The following is a 6,303-nucleotide window of genomic DNA, read 5'->3' as shown; positions in this document are numbered from 1 at the left end:
GGATCACTGTTGGGAGAAATGTGGGCATTGAAGATGTCTGGTGGCCCAGAAGAGCCTATGATGCTGTGCAACCAATAAAACAAGAGGTGGAGAATTAGAGCAAACACTGCAGAGATGATCCCTGAAACCCCCTCTCAACGGCAGGGATGCTGACAATGACCAACCACACAGCACCTTTCCACCTGGTCTTGAGCTGGGGCTGCTCCCAGTGAGCCAGGAAAATAAATAACCTTGACTTTAGGATAGAAGAGAAGTTGTCCACTTGGTCTCAGCCTGGCTTTAGTGATTCCTGTGGCCAGGGGCATGGGATAGGATCTGGGAGGCAGAAGAGTGCCGAGGAGGAATGCTGAGATGATGTTTCTGGTGATGGAGAAGCTGGTATCCTGCTCTCATTGAGACTGGCTGGCCCAGGAGGATCCTAATTATTGCACAAATGCTGCCTCCATAATCACAGTGACAGGAGCAGCGTGGGCCGGAAGGAGAGGGAGATAGAACTGGTTGATGCTGGAGATGATATTGGAATCGTTTTGTTTTGGCCGGGCTGCAAACAGGAGGCTGTTGCCAGCTGCCTGCTAAGGTGAAACCGGCTGCAACCAAGACAAGGGGCCAGCCCCTTTCTGCCTCATCTCTAGAAGATGCACCAGCCCTGGCCTGCAGGCCCTGCTTTGGACCCTTTGGCTGCCTACTATGCCTTTAGGAACCTTCTCTTTACAGGAGTCCCAAGGAGGAATTCAGAATATGGTAGAATGTTCACAGAGAGTCAGGCTGAGAAATGAACCTAGATTAAAAAACAATGAAGCAAGAGCCTTCTGTGGAGTTATCCCCAAATCAAAGAAAAGGACTATGATATTTATTATTTAGGGATATTTGTTAGATTATCTCTTTGATTTGAGTAATCAAAGAAAAATAAAGCTATTTACCACTTGCTGTGCCATTATGCTCCATGTGAGAGATTCCCAACTTTGGATAAATTCCCAGGTGTAGGGGTGAATCGTCTCTTGGTTGGTTACAAACAGTGTACCATTGAGGCTGACTTTCCACTAATGCATGAGAATCAGATGGGGATTTCAGTTTGCTTGCAGGGAAATCCAGAAATAAACTAGCGGTATGAGAACCAGGAGACATGGGCATGAGGGAGGCACTTATAGAGAAGGATGTATGTCCTACTTTGATTTGCCCATTTGTTGCCTGGATCTTAGAAAAATACCAAGACTGGTCATTTACAGGGACTTCTGATGAGGTGCTGGTATCCTCTGCAAGTCTCTTGTAGTGTTTTCTGGATTCTTGATACCAAGGAAACTTCTGGAAGAAGAAAAGGCATAAGGGATTTGTTGGCTGATTTTATTCCCCTTGGGAGACAGGTGACTGGTTACAAGATGGTACTAACTCCTGGAAAGCCAACTTGACATGTTGGCACTTGGAGTGGCTTACTGGAGGGGAAACCTTGGGGAGTCCCAGAATTTAATAGCATTTTATCTACTTTGTTACTCCCTTTTATTCAGCACAGCATTAGTTTCATTGGCCTATGGCTCCAGAGCGTTATACAATTATAGCATTCCCTGTTATGTTGTACCTTTGGGTTGCTTTGTATAAGATTGGTCACTCTTCCCTTAGTCTTTTCAGGATTCCTCTGTAGTGAATGGCTCCTTTTCAGTTGCTTCATAAGATGTCAGGACAATGTTCAGAATGGTGAAGTGGGAAGGCTGAGGTCCTCACATCCTCGTTCTTTATATAAAGAGCCACTGCAAAAGAAACCTGGCTGTTGGGACACAAACTTTTGTTTCCTGGGCTCTTCTCTTGATTTTCTCCAAATCACACTTGGTTTATGAGACTGAATGTGATTCTAATAACCATTTTCCCTGAAAAGTGTTTCTTATGTGTTGTCATGAGAGATCATGATTTCTCCACAAACTCTTAGCTGATCCTTTGAGAGAAAATGGGACTTGAGTCTTGTATCCCCCATTCCAAGAGAGTTGTAGTGGGTCCTGGTCTTTGACCTCCCAGTATCCTCAAGAGAAAATTAAGGATTTTGACAAGGAGGTGGAATTGGGATTTGGAAAAGGGTAGAACTACCATTTTGAGCTACTCTAACATTCCCTCTGTGTCCCAACTTTCAAGGTCCCAGAGTCATCAGAATGGTGCTATGATAGACCCACTGGAACACGTGAAGCTGTGAGGTAGTTGGTTTTCCCTTAGATGATAATCCAAACAGAAAATCTCAGACAAGAATACAATAGGTGTTGGTATTCTAATTAATATAGTTTTGGGAACATAATGAGAATCATGTGTTTGGAGGCAAAGATTAATTAGTGGAGTAAATGACATCATATATGGCTAGCAAAATGAATCAGTTACTATATATTCACACATGGGATAATTTCTGGCACTTGAGGAGGTTGGGCAGACACTATACTGCCTGGACAATCTGCTATTGCCACAAACCCCTGGAAAGTATGCTATCTTTCTTCCTCTGGGTCTTAGAATCTCCCAGTCTCACCTTTGCACTGTATGGTTTCAGTATGGGGTAGTGGGGATGGGGTTGAGGGTAGAGGTGGATATCTCCCTGTTTTCCAGTTTCATTTCCTGGCTGGCTCAGTTCTCTGTAACTTCAAAACTGTTTCCCATCTAGGCTTAATAAATTACATGAAGAGTTATGTGATTCATGGTAAAGAATGAAATTAGACCCTTAACACCAATATAAAAAAAATTAACTCAAAATGAATCAAAGACCAAAATGTAATATCTAAAACTATACAACTCTTAGAAGAAAAGACAGAACAAATGCTGATAATACTGCATTTGGCAGTGATTTCTTGGAGATGACACTGAAGGCTTAGGGAACAAAAAACAGATAAATTGGTCCTTTTGGGAATTAAGACAAATTTATGCATCAAAATAGTGTCAACAATAAAGAAGGCAATCCATAGAATGGGAGAAAATATTTGCAAATCCTATAACTAATTAAGGGATTAATGTCCAGAATATATAGAGAATTCCTAAAACTTAACAAAAACAAACAACCCAATCCAAAAATGGGCAGAGAACTTGAACAGACATTTCTCCAAGAAATTATACAAATGGTCAATAAGCACATGAAAAGATTCTCCTCTTCACTAATCATTAGGGAAATGCAAACTAAAACTACAATGAGATGATGAGATACTTCCCCTCAGCCATTAGGTTGGCTACTAACAACGACAACAAAACAGAAAATAAGCAGTGGCTGGGATGTAGAGAAATTGGAACCGTTGAGCAGTGTTGGTGGGAATGTACAATGGTGCAGCTGCTGTGGAAAATAGGATGATGGCTTCTCAAAAAATTAAAAATAGGATTATCATATAATCCAGCAATTCCATTTCTGGGTATATACCCCCCACCAAAATTGAAAGGGCATTGAAGAGATATTTGTACACCCGTGTTAATAGCAGTAGTCTTCATAATAACGAAAACATGGAAGCAGCCCAGAGGCCATCAGCAGACAGAAGGATTGATAAGCAAGATGTAGTATATACAGTGGGGTGTTGTTCAGCCTTAAAAACGAAGGGAATTCTGACATATACTACACCATAGGTAAACCTTGAGGATATTATGTTAAGTGAAATAAGCCAGTCACTAGAAGACAAATGTATGATTCCACTCATATAAGGTATTTAGAGTAGTCAAAATTAGAAAATTAGTTGCCAGGGGAGGAGGTGGGAGGGATAAAAGGGAAGTTATTTAACGGGTATAGAGTTTCAGTTTTACAAGATGAAAAGAGTTATAGAGATGGATGGTGGTGACAGTTGCACAACATTGAGTGTATTTAATACCACCAGAATGTACACTTAAAAAAGGTTAAGATGGTAAACTTTATGCCTATTTAATAAAAAAAATTGGAAAGAAATTCAGTGATTATCTTCTGTACTCTGGTTTTGTACACACATTTTGTGTGCATAGATTTTAATCAGAGTTGATCGAATAGTTGATTTAATATGGTGTTATTTTGCTATTTATAAAATCTAAGTGCTGAATAATAGGTGAAGTTATGTAAATTAGTGTGCGTATATAAGTGGATTAATACATAGGCAGTAATTATTTTTATGAAAGGGAAAACTCTCAATACGTAGTAAGTGCAAGATGAGAACACAAAACTGCCGTGGTAACTCATATCTGTAAAAACATGAGAAAATAAGAAACAAAACGTAATCAGTGGTTATCTGTTGGTGGTGAGTTTGCATGTAATTTTTCTACAAAGAAAAGATGGTCATAAAATGATAATTTATGTTTAGATAATACTGGGTATGTGTCTCCTTTACACCTGATTAAAAGGTTGACTGATTATAGCTGGACAGAATTTGGGAATCCTTACCAGAAGTATACCACTATTATGGAATAGTTCATTAAAAACAATTTTTTTTTTAGAGAGCACGTGCACAAGTGAGGGAGGGGCAGAGAGAGAGAGGGAGGGACAGAATCCCAAGCAGGTTCCATGCTCAGCACAGAGCCCGATGTGGGGCTCCATCTCATGACTGTGAGATCATGACCTGAGCCGAAATCAAGAGTCAAGATGTTTAACTGACTGAGCCACCCAGGCATTGCTGGAATAGTTTCTAAAGATAAAAAATATCTGTCTTAAAATATTTTGACTTCCAGTGCCTTTTGCAGGCACATAATCCACCGTGAATTGGAGTCCTGCCGACTGGGGACATACAGCTGAACTAATGAAGTTTATGAGCCTTCCTTCAGTTCCTCTTGTTAATATTTTCTTACTGAGATGTAAACACCACAGCTGATGAGGTGGCAACATTAATTAGCATTGGGGACTACGCTGGGGGGTAAGGAAGAGTCACCGGAATTATCACAGGCTGTGACTGCGTGTGGAAAGTAGGTGGAAAGGAAGGTAATACTCATTCTTAGAAGATAGATAATATGGCCCAGGTTATATGTGTAGAGGAGAAGAAAAAAAATCTTAAAGAGCTGACCACAGAATTTATTTTATGGGAAGGTTCCATTGCTTGGCTTTGTATCTGGGTTGACCATTTTAGTTGGGCAAAGCATACCGTCATGGCCGAGATGGTGTGAGTGTGAGAAGTCTTCACTGAATGATTGAATGAAAACTGAATAGGGCATTTGGAGTATAGGGGCAAGGGGGGGAGAGAGGAAGAGGCAGTTAAGTGTGTGTGTGTGTGTGTGGTGGGTGGGGGGAGGTTAGCAATGGAAAGAGTCTTAATAGAAGGCAGGGAAAATTCTGTGCTGCTGGTAGAGTGATGGTGGAGATAGCTATAGAACTTTTACAAAGAACAGAAGTCTCTCTCCTGTTATCTGGGCTGCATTGTAAATAACCATCCCACCTCCTCAGCCAACATCACCTTGAATTTTCAGTAGAGTTGGCTATATCCTCTGGCCATGTATCAGTAGTCTTTTTGGAAAATCAAGATGGGTCTGTTCTCCATGAATGAGTTGCCATAAAGAAGAGAGAAGGGGATGATCACAAGAAGAGAAAAAAGGTACATTATTGGAATTTCAGTAGAGAACTGGGACTAAAGTTGTCAAGGTAAAATATAAATATACGTCTCCCAAGAATCCCCCTAAATATAGAGGCACTCCAGGCTGCACAGAGCTGAATCAGAGGCAGGGGCACCCCAGTTGATGCCTGTGTGATGTGTACGTGTTTTCGGAGGCAGATATTTAATAGTTAACACTTGCAGACTGATGGATTGAATTTTTGGCTAACCAAATGCCCAGCCCAGGGAAAGCTCAGTCCAAAGTTTGAATTTTTATCAGCTTACAGGTTTAGTCTTTCCCTGCTTGTTTAGAGTAATACAATTTGTACTTGAAATTTGCAGCTGTCAATGATCTGTTCTCCTGCCAACATTAAAAAAAAAAAAAAGGGCACGGGAAGAAAATAACCATAAAGACATTTAATCAGTTACAAGAATGGGGCTTATCTTTCCCTACTCGGTCACGTTTTCCAAAAAGTCTTCCGAGGGTTTAAATGGATTAATATTTGTCATGTCAAAAGCCCATAATTGCAAAGTCAGCCTGTTAGGATGCCCATGGTCTAACAGCCCAGGATAGAGCAATCAATCTATCACTAAAATCTTGTTTATTGACCAAATAAAAGAGCAGGATTGGAAATTATGTCCATGCTGTTAGTGATGATTTGGGGTGGGGGGACTCTTAGTTTCCCTTAGTAATTAAAGCATTGGATCCGGGATATTTCTACTTGGGTGAGCCAAATCCATGAGTATTATAATGGAGCACAGGCCATCAGTTAATCAGGGTATTGAAAAGGGAGGGTGGGAGAGCTCATTTTGGACAGTT

The sequence above is a fragment of the Puma concolor genome, chromosome B2, assembly GCF_028749965.1.
Source record: "Puma concolor isolate L17-30 chromosome B2, mPumCon1.1.hap2, whole genome shotgun sequence".
Taxonomy (NCBI): Eukaryota; Metazoa; Chordata; class Mammalia; order Carnivora; family Felidae; genus Puma; species Puma concolor.
The sequence above is the reverse complement of the archived record's forward strand: the minus strand, read 5'-3'. Positions refer to the sequence as shown.